This window comes from Heloderma suspectum, chromosome Z (assembly GCF_057233095.1).
Source record: "Heloderma suspectum isolate Gila_16-S chromosome Z, 16-S_ref, whole genome shotgun sequence".
Lineage (NCBI taxonomy): Eukaryota > Metazoa > Chordata > Lepidosauria > Squamata > Helodermatidae > Heloderma > Heloderma suspectum.
Window position 1 is genome coordinate 17,803,429 of NC_139476.1, and position 25,041 is coordinate 17,828,469.

Sequence of the window (25,041 nt, forward strand, 5' to 3'; positions counted from 1 at the left end):
GGTGAATTCCCACATCACGTCTTCCCCCATTCCTAAACTGGACATGTATATTTTTACAGTTAGTGTCCTAGAAAGGGTGCGTTGGAGCAAGAAGGAACCAAGCAACCCCCCGAAAACACTGGGTAAGCAGCTTCTCACGGCTAGTGCCCAGTGAAGAAGCATCTTAAGCATTAAACCCAACAACAGAATATAGAACCAAGCAATCTCCAACCTGAATGGCAGGCACAGTACGTGAGAAGACTTCAGACCCCCCTCACAGTCCCAAGAACCAGTCACCTCATTTTCTAAGCACCTCTTACATTTCAGATTCTTGGCTCTTTGAAGGCCGTCCGCTTTAACAACAGCGCTGGAGATGAAGTCTATTTCACCGATAATTCTGAGATGTCCTCTAGTTACAATATTGTGAACTGGATTTTCCTTCCAAATCACACTTTTGCCCCTGCGAAAGTGGGATGGTTGCATCCGGACACTCCCCCAGAACAAGACTTCACCATTAACTCTGATGCAATCATCTGGCCTACAGAGGTGGAGTTGAATCTTCTGGGGTCATGGGAGAAGGAAGGGATGTTGCAGTCTGTCCTTTGAGAACAGAATTCTTTCTAGATGAGACCAAAGTCTTTTTGAGTCCAGGGTGCAGGGTGCCGGTATCGCCCAAAGGCCAAACACAATCTTTGGAGGCAGGAAGTTCCAGCTTTAGTCCCCACATCTGCACATAGGCTGGGGAAAGGCCTCTATCTGAAACCCTGGAGAGCTGCTGGAATTCATGCAGACTATGCCAGACTAGGTGGACCAAGTGTCTGACTCGCTAGAAAGCAGCTTCCAACTTATATGTGTTTGTGTATGCATGCATGCATACATCTCTCTCTCTCTCACTCTCTGTCTCTGTCTCTCTGTCTCTCTCTGTCTCTCTCTGTCTCTCTCTGTCTCTCTCTGTCTCTCTCTCTCTCTCTATATATATATATATATATATGATCACCCTTGAATACTATAGTTCTAAGTCACTTCGACCCTCCTCAATTGGTGAAATATCCGTCATGTAATGGGAACTTGAGTCATTCTGAGTCTAGCTTGGTGCAATTTCTGTCATCTGGATATCCTGAATTATTTGTCTTCTGCTTTTTTGGAGCCCTCCTTTGTGAGGTGTGTGCAGAGGTGCCATCCAGGACACTGGAAAAAAGATCCAGAGGAGAAGCCGGTTTGCTTCTACAGATGTGATCGTTACCCGGAAGGGACGATTTCAACCTGGACAGGTAGCTCAACGTCTGGGAGCCATATAGATGTGCAGGATGGACTGGGGCAAGCGTGGAGCTGGGAGAAGAGCATAACATAGATGAGGAGTCTGCCATTTCCCCAGGAATGGATTTTTTTCGGTTAATTCCATTCCAGATCACACATTTCTGTGGTTTCCTTGTTTGCAAAGTATTCACAATTTCCTGAAGAAATCTTCTGTTTCTATTTCTACTAATGCTCACAGAAACAGTATCTGGCACTTCCTCATTGCCATTGGCTCACCTTTCCAGGGGTACGTTGTTAAAGACCCTGTTTCCATCCTCAGTGGTTTTGGCATCAGGCCTGAAGCTGTTTGGGCGGCACATTGATCCAGGCAGATGGCTGGTCATCCTTTTAACAACTGGAGCTCGTAACCCTAGTGTCAGACAGATAGCCCCTTTTTCCGTAGTGTTTTCCAGAACCTGCTGCCCATCTTCTACCCCAACTAATATCCTCAGTCCTCAATCTAAAGAAAATGACAGATGTTGGTTAGTTGGTTTATTGGTGCGTTCAGAAGGCGCTACAGGTGACAGATTGTGGCTCAGCTGTTAGTTCCCAGATTTTCATTTCTGTTTACAGAATTTGGGTTTTCCTTCATTGCACGCTATTGAGCATGAGTCTGATATCAGGGAATGTCATGTGAAAAGAAGGCATTTTGCACCTTTTCTGAGTCTGTTCTTATAAAATATGTTGCCAAAGCTTACAGAGAGGGCCAGGAAAGGGAGTTTCTGCACTTTGGTGTACAATAACCTACCGAAAGGAGAATTCCATCGACTCCCTTGCAGGCTGAACTGGCGCCAGCATCTGTGTCATGTTCAGGGTACTTCACTCGTTGTTATTCATTGCAGATGCAGTTCGCTGTACTCAGTGCCCAGAAGATCAACACCCTAATGAGAACCAAGACCAGTGTATCCCCAGAACTATGCACTTCCTTTCGTATCAAGAGACACTGGGATTCATTTTAGCAACTCTTGCTGCTTTCCTCGCTCTGATCACTGTCCTAGTGCTGGCAACGTTCATGAAACATCACGACACACCGATCGTCAAAGCAAACAACTGAGACCTCACCTATGTCCTCCTCATCTCCCTCCTGCTCTGCTTCCTCTGCTCCTTCTTGTTCATCGGTCAACCCACAAACATCACTTATCTTCTCCGACAAGCAGCTTTTGGCATAATTTTCTCTTTGGCCATTTCTTCCATGTTGGCCAAAACTGTCACCGTGGTTCTGGCCTTCATGGCCACCAAGCCAGGAAATGTGGCCAGAAAACTCCTGGAGAGACAATTGACCAGCTCCATTGTCCTGTTCTGCCCCCTTGTGCAAGGTGTGATCTGTGCTGTGTAGCTGGCAACCTCTCCCCCGTTCCCAAACCTGGACTTCCATTCCCTGGCTGGAGAGATCATCGTGGAATGTCAGGAAGGCTCGGTCACCATGTCTATCAGTGTCTTGGCTTACATGGGTTTCCTGGCTCTCATCAGCTTCACAGTGGCTTTCCTAGTAAGGAAATTGCCGGACAGCTTTAATGAAGCCCAGTTGATCACCTTCAGCATGCTGGTGTTTTGCAGCATGTGGGTCTCCTTCGTGCCAACTTACCTGAGCACCAAGGGGAAGTCCATGGTGGCCGTGGAGATCTTCTCCATCTTGGCCTCTGAAGCTGGTCTCCTGGGTTGCATCTTTCTCCCCAAATGCTACATTATTCTCCTGAGGCCCCATCTCAGTTCCAAGGATCATCTAATAAGGAGAAAGATTCTGTGATTTTGATTGCTGTAGAGAATTCACTGTGAATTCATTGTCCAGGCCCTCCATCACATTTCCCCATGCTATGTATCCTTACAGGAGTCATTGTACTTTATTTTATTTAAAAATACATCTATCCAATCAAGTCCATTATTTCTGTACATGGTTTATTTACTGGTCATATATTGGTTTGTTTGTTTGTTTCAAGTGTGGTGTAGTGGTTAGCGCACCGGACTGGAACCTGGGAAATGTGGGTTCCAGTCCCCACTCGGCCATGAAGCTCCCTGGGTGGCTTTGGGCCGCTCACTGACTCTGCGCCTAATCTACCTCACACGGTTGTTGTGAAAATGAAATGGAGGAGGAGATAGATTCCCATGGAAGCTGCCTTGGGTTACCTGCAAGAGGAAAAAGTGCAGGATATAAATGTAAGAATAACCAATGTAATAGTAGTAGTAGTAGGAATACTGACAGTAATAATCCAAATATCTGGGACTAGGACTAAGCAGCAAGGTGGCCAAACTTGCTGATTATTCCAACTTATTTAGTACAATAAGTTAATTTTTGTGGACCGCCCAGAGAGCTTCGGCTATTGGGCGGTATAGAAATGAAATGAAATGAATGAATGACTAAATAAATAAATAAGTTGGTATCATTAAACAATGTGGTATAGTTGAAACAAAGAGGGATTGCGAAGAGCTCCAGAAGGGTCACTCCATAGTGGGAAAATGCACATCAACATGGCAAATGCAGTTCTATGTAAGGAAGTGTAAAGTGATGCACATTGGGATGGGGATGTGGGGGACAATCCCAACTTCGCTTGTATGCTCGTGACTGACCGAGACAGAGATCTTGGGCTTCTGGTCAACAGTTTGATGACAATGTCAACCCAGCGTGCAGCTGCTATGAAAAAAGCACATCCCACGTTTTCTAAGGCATAATTAGGAATGGGATTGGCTTGGCTATGGGGATGGGAAAATGCTGCAGGGCATTGAGGGTTCAACACACTCACCCCCCCCCCGCCCCAATACATGACTTTCCGGTTCAAGTCAGGCCAATACTGTATAAGGACAGTAATTCCACATCTTCTAAGGCAATTTCTGCCGATTCAAAGAAAAAGAAAAGTGCAAACTTCCCAGTTACACAGGATTCTTTGCAAAACTGGATCAGAAGTATGCCTTATCATGCACTCAGGAATTTCCTTTAATTCTTTTTTTTATCACAGAAGCTTCCACACTGCTATACTTTCTCCTGAGCAGTCCAGTCCTTACTTCCTACAAGTAAGGTGTGCATTATCTGGGCCCTGTCTATGTGGCACCACTTTCAGCCTTCACTCCATCACAAATGCGCAGCATTTCAGCTTCGAACTAGCTTCTGCTGGGTCACACTCGCGATTGACTGCGGGCTTCCGTATCAGATTCTGATGTGCCCTTGGTTAGCTATTATCGTTTAATGCACAGTCATGCAGTCTGGTGCAACACTTCTGTGGCTGTTTTGTACTTAGGGGGTTCTGTTGTGTCTGTCCATCCCTTGTTAGCTAAAACGTGGGCTTTCTGTGCTCCTTCATTTCCACACCAGCTGTTTGCCAGTTCCCCAGCCTGACACTCTCGCGATGGTTCCCACTCACAAGGCGGGAGCGGTACGTGCCTCCCCATCACTCCAAAATGGTGGCTGGAGCGAAGCTGGTCCTCCCACAAGCCCCCCCACCAGCCCTTGGGCACTGAGTCCAAAAGCAACCACTTAACATGCTTAAGATAAGAGGGATCTGGGATAGATGCTTGCTTGCTTTGCTCTTGGACGGCAGGTCTCTGTCCAGTGATACGCATCTGTTATGCAGCTGACACCTGAACTTTCCTGGTTTGAAATGCGACCTGCAGATACTTGTTATGATCGCCTTCAACCCATGATAAGAGTCAGAGACTTGACAGTTCTTCTTTGGCTTCATTCTGAGCCAGGGGAGAATCCCAGTTTCTCTCACTGGCATGATAAATGGTGCTCTGGTATTCTCACAGGCTGCCTGGGAATTCAACTTTGGAGACAGTGAGGGGGTCAAGTGCTGCTGTTGCATCTCCTGCTGCATGGCAAGATATGTGGAAAATGGGTGCGTGTGTGTGTGTGTGTGTGTGTGAGAGAGAGAGAGGCAGAGTACAGGAACATGAAGACAAGTGTCAGGGGACTCAACTAAGAACTTGGGAGGACACTTCGGACTTTGTTCCAGAAGGTTGTCTGCTTGTGGTTGAGTTTGGAATAAACGGTTTTCAGATTTTTGGTCCAAATCTGGCTTTGCAAAATCATGCCTTAAATCAATTTGGACTGGAGAGGTCATTGGTGGAGAGTTTGCCGTCACAAATCCACTTCCTTGCCGACAGGGAGAACAGCTGATCTACCTCTTGAGGCTCTTCGCTGCAAGGAAGGCAGAGTTAAAACAATAATGTCATGGAATCATAGAATCTTAGAATGGTAGGGTTGGAAGGGGCCTGCAAGGCCATCGAGTCCAACCCCCTGCTCCATGCAGGAATCCAAGTCAGAGCATCCCTGACAGGTGGCTGTCCAGCCTCGTCTTGAAGGCCTCCAGTGTGGGAGGCTTCTCTGTTAAGAGTTGGAGAATGACTAAAAAATGCTGCCACCAAAATTCTTCATCTAAGAGAGACTTGCTCTCTTGGTGACTTGCAGCAGATCAGCAAGGATCTGACTCTCCATTGTTTAATAATCGCACCAACACATGACTCCTTCCCACCCCATATCATACTGCTGAAAGGAAGAAAGCGTGGGGATAAGCAGGAGTGGATTTGTGTGTGCAAGGATTGTTCAGCCTGGTAAAGCTGTCCTGTGGCACATCTTCTGGGGACTCATTTGTTTGTTTGTCGTTTGTTATAATAGTCTTATTGCGGTGTTGTCACTGCATTTTCACTTTGCTTGACCGCTTCCTTCAAAGGATTCGCATAATGACTCGTGCATTTGTGGGACGTCAATGAATAAACGAGATAAGTCATAATACATTTGCAGAACTCGATGGGCCATTGATCTATGATCCATCAGGGCTCTTCTGAAATGCAGCTGGTGATACTGTGTGTGTGTGTATGTGTGTGTGTGTATGTGTGTGTGTGATAGAGAGAGGGGGGGGAGGGTCAACACACCAACCATATGAATGTCTCTATGAATCCTTGGTTTATGGACTGAAGGTAGCTTTCATCTAGAAGCTTTTGTATCTTTTTGAGGAGGGTTGAACCAGAAAGACTGCATCACCCTTCACTTCTTGGTAGTCCAGCTGGAATCCCCACACACTTCCAAACCTTGTTCTCCTTGCAGGATGGAATTTATTTATTACCAGCACATCTTGGCCTTGGTGTTCACCGCCAACGAGCTCAACAAGGACCCAACTCTCCTCCCCAACACCACGCTCGGCTTCCGCATCTATGACCCCAGGGGCATTGTGAAATGGATCTATGTGAGCACCCTGTCTCTGCTCTCCACACGCTGAAGAATGGTTCCCAATTATAAATGTGACAGGGAGGCTAAACTGCTCTCTGTTATCGTGGGCCTCGACTCTGAATCCTCAAGGCAGATGGCCTCCATCTTGGGCATCCTCAAGATCCCACAGGTGAGGGCATTCATGTGGGAAGAGACGTGGGGCTTCAGCAGAACTCAGGAACACATTTGATCCAGGCACTGACAACACTGTTCAAGCAGAGGGTAAATTCTGTTGCAACTGACTAACAGGGAATTCCTTCCTGCAGCTCGGTTCTGGCTTTTCCAACCGCGTTCAGGGAGAGAACAGGGCATTTCCTTCCTTCTTCCAGATTGATCCTGATGAAGTTCCTCAGTATGTGGGCTTCGTCCAGCTGCTCCTGCATTTCTGCTGGAACTGGGTTGGGCTGGTTTCCTACACTGATGATGGTGGTGAACATTTCATCCAGGCACTGACAACGCTGTTCAAGCAGAGGGACATCTGTGTGTCCTTCACCAAAATGCTGGATCCCGATGACAAGATCTTACTGGCAAGAGATATACTTATTCATACTCCTAGTTCTTGGCTCGAGTCCTCAGTTATTCTTCTCTTTGCGAACGGAGAAGTCCTGTCATTCATTCTTTCCCTTCAAGAGGCCAAGGCCTCATTAAGGAAAGTTTGGATCGTCACATCCCACCTTGACTTTTCTGCGAAGGGATCCCCATTTGGCTGGCAATATCTACAACCTTTCCATGGCGCTTTGCACTTCAGAGTCCACAGAAGGGATGTGCCAGGATTCGAGCATTTTCTCCAGGCTTTAGATCCGTTAAAAGCACAAGGAGACGTCTTTCTCCCTGACTGGTGGGAATGGGCATTTCGCTGTAAGATTTTGAAATCAGGCCAATCCTCTCAATGGGGAAAGAGAAGCTGTACTGGGAAGGAGAAGCTGGAGGACTTGCCAGGCCCCAGGTTCGAAATGAGCATGACGAGTCACAGTTACAGCATCTACAACGCTATCTATTCCGTGGGACACACGTTACATGCCATGTACATCTCAGGATCCAGACGTGCAACGACAGGGGAAGCCAAGTGGCTTCTGAAAGTCCAGCCATGGCAGGTAATGTTCTCATCCAGATTTGGCCATGGTGTAAAAAGGGCCTTGGGGATTTTTTAAAGGTCAGATCCTGGAAGCAAAGAGTGAGTCTTAGAGTAGGGCTATCAGTCCGTTCTGAAGAGCCTAAGAAAGATATTGCAGGTGGATAGACATTGTATGGCCATGTTTTCCCATAAAGAGCAAGAGGACATCAATAAAGAGCCATGGAGAATCATAGAATCATAGAATAGTAGGGTTGGAAGGGGCCTACAAGGCCATCGAGTCCAACCCCCTGCTTAATGCAGGAATTATAGTCCTTCTGCATTACTTCTGTATTTACAACCATGGCTAATAAGGAGAGAGGAATCAAGCAAGCCCTCACAACCCACAGTACCCTAGTCTATGAAACAGTATTTGTTCTGCCCCCCCACAACCCACAGAATCCACCCCTGATCCTCCTTCAAGCCAGCCAGCTGAAGATGTGAGATATTGGGCTCTTTGATGACATGAGCAGACCTCCTCCAGCCCCCACCCAAAGATGTCAGAGTGTCTTGTAGCAAGTGTTGTTCAGTCGTTCAGTCATGTCCGACTCTTCGTGACCCCATGGACCATAGCACGCCAGGCCTTCCTGTCCTGCGCCCTCTCCCGGAGTGTGCTCAAGAACATATTCATTGCATCGGTGATGCTATCTAGCCATCTCATCCTCTGTCGTCCCCTTCTCCTTTTGCCTTCAGTCTTTCCCATCATCAGGGTCTTTTCCGGAGAGTTTTCTCTTCGCTTGGGTGGCCAAAATATTTCAGCTTCAGCTTCAGTCTCTGTCCTTCCAGTGAGCACTCAGGGTTGATTTCCTTTAGGATGGACTGATTGGACCTCCTGGCAGTCCAGGGGACTCGTAAGAGTCTTCTCCAGCACCACAGTTCGAAAGCATCGATTCTTCGCCGCTCAGCCTTCCTTATAGTCCAGCTCTCACAGCCACACGTTGCTACTGGGAAAACCATAGCTTTGATTAGACGGACCTTTGTCGGCAAGGTGATGTCTCTGCTTCTTACTATGCTGTCTAAGTTTGCCATAGCTTTCCTCCCAAGGAGCAAGCGTCTTTTAATTTCATGGCTACAGTCACCGTCTGCGGTGATCTTGGAGCCCAAGAAAGTAAAATCTGTCACTGCTTCCATTTCTTCCCCTCTATATGCCAGGAAGTGATGGGGCCAGATGCCATGATCTTCATTTTTTTAATGTGGAGTTTCAAACCAGCTTTTGCACTCTCCTCTTTCACCCTCAACAAGAGGCTCTTGAGATCCTCTTCGCTTTCTGCCATTAGGGTGGTATCGTCTGCATATCGGAGGTTGTTGATAAATAATTCTCCCAGCAATCTTAATTCCGACCTCTGATTCATCCAACCCGGCATTTCTCATGATGTACTCTGCATATAAGTTAAAGAAGCAGGGTGACAATATGCAGCCTTGTCGTACTCCTTTCCCAATTTGGAACCAATCGGTTGTTCCATGTCTGGTTCTTACCGTTGCTTCTTGACCCTTGTACAGGTTTCTCAGGTGACAGGTAAGGTGGTCTGGTACTCCCATCACTTTAAGAATTTGCCACAGTTTGTTGTGATCCACACAATCAAAGGCTTTAGCATAGTCAATGAAGCAGAAATAGACGTTTTTCTGGAATTCTCTTGCTTTCTCCATGATGCAGCGAATGTTGGCGATTTGATCTCTAGTTCCTCTGCCTCTTCGAAACCCAGCTTGTACTTCCGGTAGTTCTCGGTTCGCATACTGCTGAAGCCTAGCTTGTAGGATTTTGAGCATCACCTTGCTGGCATGTGAAATGAGCGCAATTGTGTGGTAGTTTGAACACTCTTTGGCGTTGCCCTTCTTTGGCATTGGAATGTAAACTGACCTTTTCCAGTCTTGTGGCCACTGTTGAGTGTTCCAGATTTGTTGGCATATTGAATGCAGCACTTTAACAGCATCATCTTTTAGGATTTTAAATAGCTCGGCTGGAAGACTGTCATCTCCGCTAGCTTTGTTGTTAGTAATGCTTCCTAAGGCCCACTTGACTTCACTCTCGCGGATGTCCGGCTCAAGTTCAGTGACCGCACTATCATGGCTATCAAGGACATTAAGATCTTTCCTGTATAGTTCTTCTGTGTATTCTTTCCACCTCTTCTCAATCTCATCTGCTTCTGTTAAGTCCTGCCTTCTTTGTCCTTTATCATGCCCGTCTTTGCACAAAACGTTCCCTTGAGATCTCCGATTTTCTTGAAGAGATCTCTAGTCTTCCCCATTCTGTTGTTTTCCTCGATTTCTTTGCATTGTTCATTTAAGAAGGCCTTCTTGTCTCTCCTTGCTATTCTCTGGAACTCTGCATTCAGTTGGATATATCTTCCCCTTTCTCCCTTGCTTTTTGCTTCCCTGCTTTCCTCAGCTACTTGTTAAGCCTCATCAGACAGCCACTTTGCTTTCTTGCATTTCTTTTTCTTTGGGATGGATTTTGTTGCTGCCTCCTGAACAATGTTACAGACCTCCGCCCATAGTTCCTCAGGCTCTCTGTCTATCAGGTCTAATCCCTGAAATCTATTCCTCACCTCCACTGTGTATTCATAAGGGATATGATTTAGGTCATACCTGAATGGTTTAGTGGTTTTCCCTACGTTCTTCAATTTAAGCCGAAATTGTGCAACAAGAAGCTCATGATCTGAGCCACAGTCAGCTCCAGGTCTTGTTTTGACTGACTGTATGGAGCTTCTCCATCTTTGGCTGCAAAGGACATAATCAATCTGATTTCGATATTGACCATCTGGTGATGTTCATGTGTAGAGTCATCTTTGTGCTGTTGGAAAAGAGTGCTTGCTATGATCAGCGTGTTCTCTTGGCAAAACTGTATTAGCCTTTGTCCTGCTTCATTTTGTACACCAAGGCCATGCTTGCCTGTTATCCCGGTGATTTCTTGACTTCCTACTTTAGCATTCCAATCCCCTATGATGAAAAGGACATCTTTTTTTGGTGTTAGTTCTAGAAGGTGTTGTAGGTCTTCATAGAACCGATCAACCTTATCTTCTTCGGCATCAGTGGTTGGGACATAGACTTGAATTACTGTGATGTTGAATGGTTTCCCTTGGATTCGTACTGAGATCATTCTATCGTTTTTAAGATTGTACCCCAGGACTGCTTTTCCCACCCTTTTGGTGACTATGAGTGCTACTCCATTTCTTCTCAGGGATTGTTGCCCACAGGAGTAGATATGATGGTCACCTGAATTAAATTCGCCCATGCCTGTCCATTTGAGTTCACTGATTCCCAAGATGTCGATGTTCAATCTTGCCATCTCATGTTTGACCATCTCCAACTTACCTTGATTCATTGATCTGACATTCCAGGTTCCTTAACAATATTGTTCTTTACAGCATCGGACTTTCTTTTCACCACCAGACACATCCGCAGCTGAGTGTCCTTTTGGCTTTGGCCCAGCCGCTTCACTCTTTCTGGCGCTACTTGGAAATATCCTCTGCTCTTCCCCAGTAGGATATTGGACACCTTCCGACCTGAGGGGCTCATCTTCTGGTGTCATCTCTTTTAGCCTTGTGATATGTTCCATGGGGTTTTCTTGGCAAGAATACTGGAGTGGGTTGCCATTTCCTTCTCCAGCAGACCACATGTTGTCAGAACTCTCTGCCATGACCTGTCCGTCTTGGGTGGCCCTGCATGGCATAGCTTATGGCTTCACTGAGTTACGCAAGGCCCTTCACCACAACAAGGCAGTGATCCATGAAGGGGAATCAGGCAGGACTCTATCCCGAAAATGGGGTTCTGGTCTGCAAAGGAGTATTCCTCGACCCCCTGCCATCTCTCAGAAGGAATCAGCAGGCAGCTCCCCACCTCATGTCCCTTTTTGACAGCCAACTGAAGACCCCCAGACATTGGTCTTTTTGCTGCTACGAGCAAACTCCCTCCAGCTCCCACTCAAGATATATTGCACCGTTGTAGCCTGTCGACAGCAGCCCAAACCCAAACTACAGGTCATGACTATTCAAGCAACGAAGATGAATGTTGAGCATGAAACAAAACAGCAGAGTACAGCAGGGGAAACCTTTCTCCTAACTTGATGGCGGTCACCGTTTGCTAGAAGATGCCCGGTCTCACTCGCAGTCATGCTGTTCTCTGAGCATCTCTTCCATTTCAGATCCTTGCTTCCTTGAGGAACGTCCGGTTTAACAACAGTGCTGGAGACGAAGTCTCTTTCACAGAAAACGGCAGGAGATACGATATCCTGAACTGGGTCTTCTTCCCAAACGGATCTTTATCTCTGGTGAAAGTTGGAAGAGTGGATTCAGGGCTCCCTCAGGACAAGACTTCACCATTCAATCAGATGGGATCATGTGGGCTACAGAGGTGGGGCTGAAGTGATGGTTCTAGGGCAGCCGTTGGCCAGGGGGCACCCATAACGACAACTGAATGCACCCACCATCCCCTTTCCTCATGCTCTATCCCCATTCCCACCCCCCAACCCCCTGGAAGTGGCAGCTGCAGTGGAGAGAAGAAATAAGGCAGAGGGAATCCAAGCTGGGGGCTGAAGAAAAGTGGGAATCCAAGCTGGGTGGGGAGGAAAGACATACATGCCCAGGGGCCCAAATGGTTGTGGTGGAATGCACCCTCAGTCTTCGACGGCAAAGGTGGCAATGGGTCCACAATGGTTGCCTACCCCTGTTCAAGGGTCATGGTAGAACTTAAGAGCGTTGCAGTCTTCTCCCTTGAGAACAAAGGCTGTCTTTCGAGATGAGACCAAAGGCCCATTGAGTCATCATCCCGCTGTAAAAAGCAACCTTTGCATGTAAATCCCAGGTTTGGTCCCGGAATAGTGAGTCAGGTTCCAGCGTTACAGTTTCTCTCTTCCCCTTTGAGCCTCCTCTGTGATGTTTCTAAGTAACCTGCAGACATCCAGAAGAGATTTGGCTCTCCTCAAGTGGTGATCCTATCCATCACGTAGTGGGAAATTCTGCTGAGCGACTTGGTTCGGAGCAATGTTTGTCACGGACATCCTCAACTGTTTGCCTCTTCCCTTTTAGAAGCCGCCCTTCACCAGGTGTGTGGAGCGGTGCTCTCCAGGGCACCGGAGAAAAGTTCCAGAGGGGAAGCCGGTTTGCTGCTACAGATGCGATCGTTGTCCAGATGGGATGATTTCCAACACGGCAGGTACCTCAAACTCTGAGAGCCACACAAAAGTGCAGAACGTCCTGGGGGCAGAGTGGAGCGGGGGCAAAGGGAAGGTCATAGGCCAGGAGAAGAGTCTGCCGTTTCCCCCAGGAATATTTTTTCCCCTGTAATCGGACTGTATGCTGCTGTTTATTTGCTTGCAAACTATACAAAATTGCCGGAAGAAATCTGCTGTGTAAATAATAGAATAATAACGCTCACGTGCCGTTTTCTAGAAGGGTTGTTTTGGCATCTGGCCTGAAGCTTCTTGGCAGTACACTGATCAGGGCAGATGGTTGGTCGTCCTTGTAAGGATTGGAGCACGTCGCCGCAAAGTCAAGCCGGTTGCTCCATTATCTATGGTGATCTCTGTAACCTATTCCCAGCCTCTGGACCAACACATCTCAGAGCACAGTCCATAATCTGAAGGAAATGACCGATAGATGACAGATAGATGTTAATTCCAAAGGAGCCGCAATTCCGTTCTTACAGTTGCCTACACTGATCAGGGCAAGAAAATGACCTGAAGAAATTCAGTCCATAACCTGAAGAAAATGACAGAAGGGAATCCCTTTATTTATTTGCTCCTTCAGAAGGAGCCGCAGGTTAAAGTTCAGTTCTTATAGTTGACTAGTTCTTGGTCAATTAACGTGGGTTTTTGCTCCTTGCCGAATGTAGAACTTCAGTCTGGCAGAATGGGTCGCCACGTAAAAAAAGCAGTATGTCACTTTTCCATCTGTGGCCTTATTCAGTACATTTCCAAAGCTTAAACAGATAGCAGTCAAACAGACGTTATATGGTTAGGAGTGCAATAAGCTAGAGAATGGATGTTTTTATCTCCTCCTTTGTGGGCTGAACTGGCCCCCACAGAACAAATCTTTGCATCATGACTGAGATACTTCAATAGTAGTTGCTCGTTCCAGATGCCGATCGTTGTGCCCCATGCCCAGAAGATCAACACCCAAACAGGAACCAAGAGCAGTGCGTCCCCAAGGAGATCCACTTCCTTTCATATCAAGAGACACTGGGCTCCGTTTTAGCTTCTCTGGTGCTTTTCCTCTGACCACAGCGGTCGTTCTGGCAATCTTCATTCAACACCGTGACACACCCATCGTCAAAGCCAACAACCGAGACCTCACCTACGTCCTCCTCCTCTCCCTCCTGCTCTGTTTCCTCTGCTCCTTCCTGTTCATTGGATGACCCAGGAACATCACCTGTCTTCTCCGACAAGCTGCTTTCGGCATCACCTTCTCTGTCGCCATTTCCTCCATTTTAGCAAAAACCGTCACCGTGGTTCTGGCCTTCATGGCCACGAAGCCAGGAAACATGGCCAGAAAACTCTTGGGGAGACAAGTGATGAACTCCATTGTCCTGGCCTGTCCCCTCATCCAAGCTGCGATCTGTGCTATCTGGCTGGTCACCTCTCCCCCATTCCAAAACTTGGACTTCTATTCTCTGCCCGGAGAGATCGTAGTGGAGTGTAAAGAAGGCTCGGTCCCCATGTTTTACACTGTCCTGGGTTACATGGGTTTTCTGGCTGTCGTCAGCTTCACGGTGGCTTTCTTAGCAAGGAATTTGCCCGACAGCTTCAACGAAGCCAAGTTTATCACCTTCAGCATGCTGGTGTTTTGCAGCGTTTGGGTCTCCTTTGTGCCCACCTACCTGAGCACCAAGGGGAAGTCCATGGTGGCCGTGGAGGTCTTCTCCATCTTGGCCTCTGGAGCCGGTCTCCTGGGCTGCATCTTTCTCCCCAAATGCTACATTATAGTGCTGAGGCCCAGTCTCAATTGTAAAGACAATCTAATAAGGAGAAAGAATTAAGGTGTCTATCACTTCAGAACATGCCCTGCTACTCTAGTTTCCTATCAAGTACATCTATAAGAAGGCCAATAACATCATAAAAACGTGCTGAGTTACGTCTTAAATCACGGGGTCCTTTCCATACTGGCGCCTTTGCTCTAGTTCTGTGGCTTTTGCTCTTTCCCAGTCAACTGGAAGTGGGCTTAAACGGCTGTCTGTACGGCATTATATTCCCATAGACACCCTTCAATCATAGAATTATTGTTACAAAAAACATGCCATCACACTATGAGGAATTAGTTGCATTGCATCTCCAACAAAAAGTTGCAGCATGGTTCAGGGTTCCTGTCAGCCAGTTCCGCCTGCTTCTGAGATACCCCAAGTGGTGTGGGTCTCAATTCCCCTATAAGGAGAACATCCTTCTCTCCCCCATGCCATTCTCAGCTCATCTCACTGGATTAGTTTTTGGGAGGGGAGGTTTTGTTTCATTTTTTCGCCCGCTGCTGAGGCATGTGCAACGTTTTCAAATTAATCTTTTCTTGTACATTTTTACAAAGCAAAGCAAGCCGAAAACCTGACAAAACCTACAAGAAAAAAGAATGAACTTTCAAAAAAAAAATACAACAACTTGTTCAAAATCCTCAGTTTCTAACACGGCAATATTTGAGCGGGGGGGGGGAAGGGGGGGAATGGTGACACATGAACTTCAGTAAAAGCAGACCAAATATCCGCATCTAAGTCCATTTGCAAGTTGCACCTAATACCACTCTTTCAAATATTGCTGGCGTTGTTAAATCTTCAGCCCATTGTGTTCTAGGCGGTGAGCTTTTGTGCTTCCGATATCATAGTGTCCGTCTTTTAGCAACCAAAAGGGCGTGGAAAATCCATTCATGCTGGCCACGTGTTACGTTCCAAGAAGCTGGTAAGTAGCTTAAAAGAACATTTACATCAGTAAATATCAAAGAGCTTTCCAATACAAAGTGTATCCGCACAATAACTTCCTCCCAAAAGGAGGTGGCCATTGGCATTTCCAAAGCATAGGAACAAAAGACGCACTGACTGCATGACACCTGCGACGATTTGCCGGATTTGGCAAGCCTTTGCTAAAAAGACGTTGCATTTGCAACTCGGGTCCCTTCCGAGAGGAAAACGGCAGGACGTCGATGTAATAATAAAGAAAATAAATTGCTTTCCAGGACTTCTCCAGACCCGTTTCCTTCAAGAACGCATATGCTTCTCTCTTGTTCCTCGGAAGCCCTGTTATGGCTTGGTTTTTGTTGGCACGTGCCAGGTGAGCTCCCTGTTAGAGGGAGTGATAGTAGCGGCCGGAATCTATTATGCGAAATTATGAGAAGTGCCGGTGACACCCACATTTGCAGAGTGGGAATGCGAAATGCATGAGCGTGCTGTCATGGAAAGGGGGAAAACTGGGTCGAGAGAAGGGACGACAGTGGAACAGCTTCCTTCAAAATTAGGGACTTTTTACTGATAGAAAAATAACAACGCAATCCTATATGCCCTATACTCAGTATAGTATACTCAGTATAGTATAGTCTACTCCTACACCTGAGTATAATCCTATACTCCGAAGTCATTCCCATTGATTTCCATGTTGCTGACTCCAACTATTGCAGCTGGCGTCTCATTCCTCAACTATACAAATATGTTGCCCTTGGTATGACTTGGGCATGATGACAGCCGTCGCTCAAGAATTCTAATATTCCTTCTGCATTACACTTTCTCCATATTTATTTTAAATGCCGGAAATGCCTTTCACCTGTTTGCTTGCTCCATTTCCCCCCTTTCCAGTTTTGACCTTGCGATACCGGGGTGCCGGGAGATGGTCAGGAAAAAAAGAGAAGGCTGTACTTCTCTTTCAAGGCTTGCACGTTAAAAAGTATTTTTGTGGGGACTTCTAAGCCAAGCCTGGCTAATAAAAACCAACAGAAGGGCCGGCTTTTGCGTCCCGTCAGGCAAAATCTGGAAATGGCTGGTGAAGGGGGAGACGCATGTCACGGTCTTCCTCGGGTGGGTCGGGGCTGACACTGCTTGCAGTGCGCTATCACTGTCCTAGTGCTGGCAACGTTCATGAAACATCATGACACACCGATCGTCAAAGCAAACAACCGAGACCTCACCTATGTCCTCCTCATCTCCCTCCTGCTCTGCTTCCTCTGCTCCTTCTTGTTCATCGGCCAACCCACAAACATCACTTGTCTTCTCCGACAAGCAGCTTTCGGCATAATTTTCTCTTTGGCCGTTTCTTCCATGTTGGCCAAAACTGTCACTGTGTTTCTGGCCTTCATGGCCACAAAGCCAGGAAACGTGGCCAGAAAACTCTTGGGGAGACAATTGACCAGCTCCATTGTCCTGTTCTGTCCGCTTGTGCAAGGTGTGATCTGTGCTGTCTGGCTGGCAACCTCTCCCCCGTTCCCAAACCTGGACTTCCATTCCCTGGCTGGAGAGATCATCGTGGAATGTCAGGAAGGCTCGGTCACCATGTTTATCAGTGTCTTGGGTTACATGGGTTTCCTGGCTCTCATCAGCTTCACAGTGGCTTTCCTAGCAAGGAAATTGCCAGACAGCTTTAATGAAGCCCAGTTGATCACCTTCAGCATGCTGGTGTTTTGCAGCATGTGGGTCTCCTTCGTGCCAACTTACCTGAGCACCAAGGGGAAGTTCATGGTGGCCGTGCAGATCTTCTCCATCTTGGCCTCTGCAGCTGTTCTTCTGGGTTGCATCTTTCTCCCAAAATGTTATATTATTCTCCTGAGGCCCAATCTCATTTCCAAGGAGCGTCTAATAAGGAGAAAGATTCTGTGATTTTTACTACTGCAGAGAAGTCACGGTGAATTCATTGTCCAGTCCCTCCGTCACATTTCCCCTTGCTATGCATCCTTACAGGTTTATTTAAAAATACATCTATCCAATCAAGTCCATTATATCTGTACATGGTTTATTTACTGGTCATATATTTGTTTGTTTGTTTGTTTCAAGTGTGGTGTAGTGGTTAGAGCATTGGACTGGAACCTGGGAGATGTGGGTTCCAGTCCCCACTTGGCCATGAAGCTCCCTGGGTGGCTTTGGGCCACTCACTGACTCTGTGCCTAGCCTACCTCATGCGGTTGTTGTGAAGATGAAATGGAGGAGCAGATAGATTCCCATGGAAGCTGCCTTGGGTTACCTGCAAGAGGAAAAAGTGCAGGATATAAATGTAAGGATAACAAATGTAATAGTAGTAGTAGTAGGAATACTGACAGTAATAATCCAAATATCTGGGACTAGGACTAAGCAGCAAGGTGGCCAAGCTTGTTGATTATTCCAACTTATTTAGTACAATAAGTTAATTTTTGTGGACCGCCCAGAGAGCTTCGGCTATTGGGCGGTATAGAAATGAAATGAAATGAATGAATGACTAAATAAATAAATAAGTTGGTATCATTAAACAATGTGGTATAGTTGAAACAAAGAGGGATTGCGAAGAGCTCCAGAAGGGTCACTCCATAGTGGGAAAATGCACATCAACATGGCAAATGCAGTTCTATGTAAGGAAGTGTAAAGTGATGCACATTGGGGTGGGGATGTGCGGGGCAATCCCAACATCACTTGTATGCTTGTGACTGGCCAAGACAGAGATCTTGGGCTTCTAGTCGACAGTTTGATGACAATGTCAACCCAGCATGCAGCTGCTATGATAAAGCACATCCCACGTTTTCCAAGGCATAATTAGGAATGGGATCGACTTGGCTATGGGGATGGAAAAATGCTGCAGGGCATCAATGGTTCAACACACTCAACCCCCCCTGCCCAGATCCATGACTTTCTGGTTCAAGTCAGGCCAATACTGTATAAGGACAGTAATTCCACATCTTCTCATGCAATTCCTGCCGATTCAAACAAAAAGGAAAGTGCAAACTTCCCAGTTACACAGGATTCTTTGCGAAACTGGATCAGAAGTATGCCTTATCATGCACTCAGGAATTTCCTTTAATTCTTTTTTTTATCACAGAAGCTTCCACACTGCTATACTTTCTCCTGAGCAGTCCAGTCCTTACTTCCTACAAGTAAGGTGTGCATTATCTGGGCCCTGTCTACGTGGCACCACTTTCAGCCTTCACTCTGTCACAACTGCACAGCATTTCAGCTTCGAACTAGCTTCTGCTGGGTCACACTCGCGATTGACTGCGGGCTTCCCTAACAGACTCTGCTGTGCCCTTGGTTAGTTATTATCGTTTAATGCGCAGTCATGCAGTCTGGTGCAACACTTCTGTGGCTGTTTTGTACTTAGGGGGTCCTGTTGTGTCTGTCCATCCCTTGTTAGCTAAAACGTGGGTGTTCTGTGCTCCTTCGTTTCCACGCCATGTGTTTGCCAGTTCCCCAGCCTGACACTCTCGCGATGGTTCCCACTCACAAGGCGGGAGCGGTACGTGCCTCCCCATCACTCCAAAATGGTGGCTGGAGCGAAGCTGGTCCTCCCACAAGCCCCCCCACCAGCCCTTGGCACTGAGTCCAAAAGCAACCACTGCAAAGCTACGGAGCTGCCAAAATGTGCCAAAGTGTGATTAAATAAATGAGAATGCCTCTCTGTCCCCTGGAACTGCGCAGCTGCGAAGGGATGGGGGGAGTAAAGGGGCATCGCAGGCCAACGCAAGCACTACGCATGCCTACAACACTCCCCCTGCAAAATGCGACGTCGGTTTGGGGAAGGGACAGACGGCTCGCAACCGCGGGGAACCCGCAGCAGATTGGAAACATCACAGCAAAGCGCTTCCATGGAAATCCGCATTTTCCAGGAGAAAACCGCGGATGGCTGTGAAGTGGCGACTGCGCTGTCTGTCCCGTGGCACTTCGATTTGCAGCCGCCCCGGTGTAAAATCCTTGTGTAGATGGGGTTCTGTCCTGCCCAATAGCTTCGGCTATTGGGCAGGACAGAAATAAATACATACATGCATACATACATCATACATACATACGTACATGTCTACTGTGCTGCTTCTAAGTAGGCCTGCTGTGGTGAATGCTTTGTGGATGCCCCTGCCTTTGTGGATGCCCCTCCCTTACGGTGGCTCCCTCCTAGGTAGGCTTTCACGTATTGCCAACCTGGTGGAGCATCTGAGCTCTGCCCCGAACTTTGCCCCCTTCACTCTGCGACGGACCCTAGCATCTCTCAAGTCATGCTCCGTGCCCTCCTCTTCCCCTGAAACCTGGGTTTTTATGGAGGAGGAAAGTGGCAGGAGGGGGTGTTCAGGCTGAGCCATCTGTGAGTCAAGGTCTCAGGGAGAAGGCCTTGCCATAGCTGCGCTCACTAGGGAGGGAGTCCCCCCTGTTCTGGCTGTTCCCATGCTGGATCCAAGCTACTAAATATCTGCACATGCTCAGATTCATTCCTGACATTTATTAATCCCAGATTTTAGAGGAACGAAGCAGTATAGTTGTCAGATGGTACAACCACACAAGATTTCTTGTAAGCCTGCCGACAGTTCCCTTCTTCTGTTTTATCTTACGTTCTGCGATAATCATGCATTTAAAATTGTGGATGCTGAAGAGGAAGAATCATAGAATAGTAGGAGGGTTGGAAGGGGCCTACAAGGCCATCGGGTCCAACCCCCTAAATCCCCTGAGTCCATGGGGGTTGGACTCGATGGTCTTGTAGGCCCCTTCCAGCCCTACTGTTTTAGGATTCTAGGATTCTATGAACGATTTGGCATTATTGGATGGGGACTTTGCCAAATCCCTGCTCCTCTCACTGCCACCCTCCTTCTCACGTCATGGAGAATGCTTGGAGTAAGCAAACTTTGCTCTAAGGGTCAACCTAGATGGGACAATCTCACGGCTGGCAGTTGTGTCCCCATATCACTGCAAATAAATAGCCGCAGGGAAGGGGGTGGGTCTGGCCCGTGGCAGGGGGACAGGGTTATCTTTCCATCCTGTGCCTGTTCCAGATTGGAGTCCCCACGGCGGTTCTTTGCTGTGCAATGGAAGGTCCCATTAGGGCCAGAGGGAGCATCCCTTCTGGTGCCAAGAGCCATCCCAGGCGGGGTGGGGCAGTTTTCCCCAGGGCTTCCAGGAGGCACGGTGAGGTTCGGCTTTTGAAACCACTCCCAAGTGGAGCCACGGGGAATAAAGGGAAGAGTGAAGTGCCACATTTGCATGAAATGAAGCTGAAGTGACTGTTCGGGGTGAACTGGATGGGGGATATTTTAATGAGAAAGCACCATGAAGGAGAATAATGTTACTCTGACACCTGCGAAAGCTCAGGACACACCCCTTTTCCCATGTGGCCCAATACTTCAAGTGTTAGGTGATGGGTTGGCCCCCAGTAGAGGACCCAATGCTCAAAACGACCCCAAGACATTTGTGCAACCTTATTCCACATGATGTGAATATCGAGACAAACGCTTCCAGTGATGTAGCAACATGGCTGTTCAGCATGTTGTGGGGGGTGTGTGTGTTAATCATAGAACCATAGAATAGTAGGGTTGGAAGGGGCCTACAAGGCCATCAAGTCCAACCCCCTGCTCAGTGCAGGAGTCCAAGTCAGAGCATCCCTGACAGATGGCTGTCCAGCCTCGTCTTCAATGCCTCCAGTGTGGGAGAGCCCCCCACCTCCCTAGTGAATTGGTTCCATTGTCGTATTGCTCTTACAGTCAGGAGGTTTCTCCTGGAGTTCAGCCGGAATCTGGCTTCCTGCAACTTCAGCCCATTCTTCCGTGTCCTGCACTCTGGGATGATGGAGAAGAGAACCTGGCCTTCCTCTCTGTGACAACCTTTCAAGGACTTGAAGTGCGCTATCCTGTCTCCCCTCAGTCTTCTCTTCTCAAGGCTAAACAGGCCCAGTTCTTTCAGTCATTCTTCATAGGGCTTTGTTTCCAGTCCCCTGATCATCTCTGTTGCCCTCCTCTGAACCCTCTCCAGTTTGTCTTTATCCTTCTTAAAGTGTGGCGCCCAGAACTGGACGCAGTACTCCCGATGAGGCCTAACCAGTGCTGAGTAGAGGGGGACTAGTACTTCCCAGGATTTGGAAGCGATGCTTCTATTAACGTAGCCCAAAAGAGCATTGGCCTTTTTTGCAGCCACATCACATTGTTGGCTCATATGCAGCTTGTGATCGACAACAATTCCAAGATCTTCCTTGCTTGTCGTGTTGTTGAGTCATGTATCCCCCATCTTGTAACTGTGCATTTGGTATCTTTTTCCTAGGTGCAGAACTTGGCATTTCTCCCTATTCAATGTCATTCTGTTGTTTTCTGCCCAGCGCCCCAGTCTATCCAGATCACTTTGAATTTTGTTTCTGTCTTCCAAAGTATTAGCTATCCCACCCAATTTTGTGTCATCTGCAAATGTGATCAGCATTCCCTGCACCTCCTCCTCCAAGTCATTAATACACATGTGGAAGAGCACTGGGCCCAGGACTGAGCCCTGCGGTACCCCGCTCTTTCCCTCTCCCCAGTTTGAGAAGGTCCCATTGAGAAGCACTCTTTAAGTCCGATTCTGTAGCCAACTGTGGATCCACCGGATCGTTGTTTCATCTAGCCCACTTTGAGCTAGTTTGCTCGTCAGGGTATCATGGGGCACTTTGTTGAAAGCTTTGCTGACATCAAGGTATATGATGTCTACAGCATTCCCACAGTCCACAAGGGAGGTGACTTGATCAAAAAGTGAGATCAGATTTGTTTTGCAGGACTTGTTTTTGACAAATCCATGTTGGCTTTGAGTAATCACTGCCTTGTTTTCAAGGTGCTTCCAGATGGATTGCTTTATCATCTGCTCCAGAATTTTCCCAGGGATTGATGTCAGACTGACTGGTTTGTAGTTCCCAGGTTCCTCCTTTTTACCCTTTTTGAAGAGAGGGACAACGTTAGCCCTCCTCCAGTCATCCGGCACTTCCCCCGTCCTCCATGATTTCTCAAAGAGAATAGACGGTGGTTCTGAGAGTTCTTCTGCCAGTTCCTTTATGACTCTAGGATGCAGTTCATCTGGCCCTGGAGATTTGAACTCATTCCAAGTAATTCGGCGTTCCTTGACCATATGCCCATCGATCTCAAGCCGCAATCCTGCCCCTTCAGCCTGGACTTCTCCCTTGCCAGGGTGGTCATAGACCCTCTTTTGGGAGAAGGCTGAGCCAAAGTAGGAATTGAGCACCTCTGCCTTGTCTTTGTCCTCTGTGATTGTTTTGCCATGTTAACTTTGATACTACATGGTATGGTACACGGTGTGGCAAAGCAAACCCAGTACGCGGCATCTTCGGGGCCTTGGCAGGGGCAGAGGTGGCCGAGGTGCTGCTGGGACTAGCAGCACTGGGAGGCCAGCGGGCTCTCCCCTGGCCCGGTTGGGGCATCCTTTTTTTACTAGGGCAGCAGAGTGCCGATGCCAGTTGCAGCACCTCGAGGTCCCTGTCTGAGGAGGCTGGTGCCGGCCTGCCAAAGGGGCAGCCTCTTCTTCTGTCGTGGAAACGGGGAGCCCGCCGAGGGACATTGTGTCCAGGGGGGCATCGAGATGGAAATGCTTAGTGAAGTGATTTGGGCAAAATCCACATCTTCACCGAATCGGGTCAGCTCTTCCCACGGTACGCCAGTGCTGCATTCCTCCGCTTTGGAAGCGGACATGGGAAGTGACGCCGCATTAGTTGGGGTGGGGTGGGCGAGCCCCACCGCACGGAGAAATTAGGGGTGTACGAAAGCCACTCACTGTTCCGATCAGGGGCACCCGCGGTGGGGGGCAGGCGACCCGTCCCTCCACCCGGCATCCCGCCTGGCCGGCTCTGCTCCACGGCACGTCTGCAGAGCCGCTGGCTGGGCCCGTCCGCAGCCGGACGTCCATCCGCGGCCAGTCTGCTGTGCCATCTGCGTCCCTGCTGTTTGCCGTGATAGGCTGTGTGAATATTTATGCAGCCTATCACTGGCAAGAGCAGGGGCGCAAATGGCGTCCCCTACGCCGGACGCCATTTGCAACTGCGGCTTCAGTCCGGCAGCAGCGGACGGAGCCGGACCGGCTGGCAGCAGGGAGGGTCTGTCCGGGAAGGCCACGGACTCCATCCGGCCTCGTCAGAGCCCGTGGCGGATTTCTCCGCCATCCCTAGCAGAAATGAGCACCAGCAAACCTGTAGGTCCTGACCCGGCAAAGAACCCCATGTTCTGTGGGATGCCGAAACATGCGTCAGCTTCAATGCTGACGGATTAGTGCCACTGACCAAGAAGCCCCAAGAAGGGGAGAGTGAGGAAAAGCTCTGGTTACACTTGCACGCTTCTCACCGTCTTCTTCTCATGACTCGAGCAGCGAAGTGCCCCCCCTTTAAAGGGGGGCACTTTGGGGGGGACATCAGAGTTTCGTTACGTTGTCTCTGTTGCACTCTGCGCGTGGGTTTTGACCTAAATGCTTTTACACTTTGCATACGGCATTTCTGATGGCTTTTCGTCTTTGTGAACCGCCCGGAGAGGTTTGGCGATGGGGCAGTATAGAAATGTTCATCACCATCGTCATGATCAATTTGTATTGTTTGAAGTATAAACTAAGATACGTTTTGAACCACAAAAGGATCATCAGTTCCTCTGTTCGTGCTCTGTAGAGGGAGCAAAGAAACTTGACTGAGCAACCCAGAAAGCTTCCTCCTACCAAGACAGACCACCTGTTTCGGTTTCCCCTGTGTTGACTGGCAATGGCTTCCCCTCCCTGCCCTACCTAGAAATCCTGCCAGGGATTGAACCTGGGGGCTTCCATGTCAAAGGAGGTGCTCTGTTGGTCCTTTGGATGGAACTAAAGCAAGATGCCGGCCCTCATGGCCCTGAATAAAGGGCTGTTTTCAACAGGGATGCTGGGAGCTGTCTCGTATTCAGATCCTCTCCAAGTCAATATCTAGCAGAAGCTCTCCAGGGCATTAGCCAGGGTCTCTCTCACCCAGGGCTGCCGGCATATGCCAAGGATGGATCTCTAGTCAGCTGCACTCTTCGGAGGTGCTCTCTCATTGAACTACGGGTGTTACCCTAAAAATAAAACGGTTTCTGGCCCTCATGGTTCTGGATAACGGGCTGATTTAAGAACGATGCTGCTTTATAGCATGTCACAGCTTTGGGGCAAACAAGTCCCTCTTGCCTGCATGGAATGGGCACAGATCTCCAGGGTTTCTTCTGATAGGTTTCTTTCCCAGCCCTGCCTGGAGATGCTAGGGACTGGGTCTGGGACATTCTGCATGCACATCAGGGCCTCTGCGACTGAGCTGAGGTCCTTCCCCTAGATCGTTCGGAATCACATGTGCAAAAGCTCGCTTCACCACAGGAAGATCTTGGAGATGTATTGCTGGCTGCTGGCTTAACTTTGCTTTAAAGGATCAGACACGTTCCTGCAGGACAGGTCCACTGGCCAGTCTTAAACATGGCAGCTAAGCAGGGGTTCCATGATGGGAGGCAGTCTACCACTGAACAGGAGTTGTTATGTGAGGGAGAAGAAGAAAGGGAGCCTGTTGTCTTCATCTCTTTCTCCTGGGGTTCCCAGGACAACACTTGGCTGACCA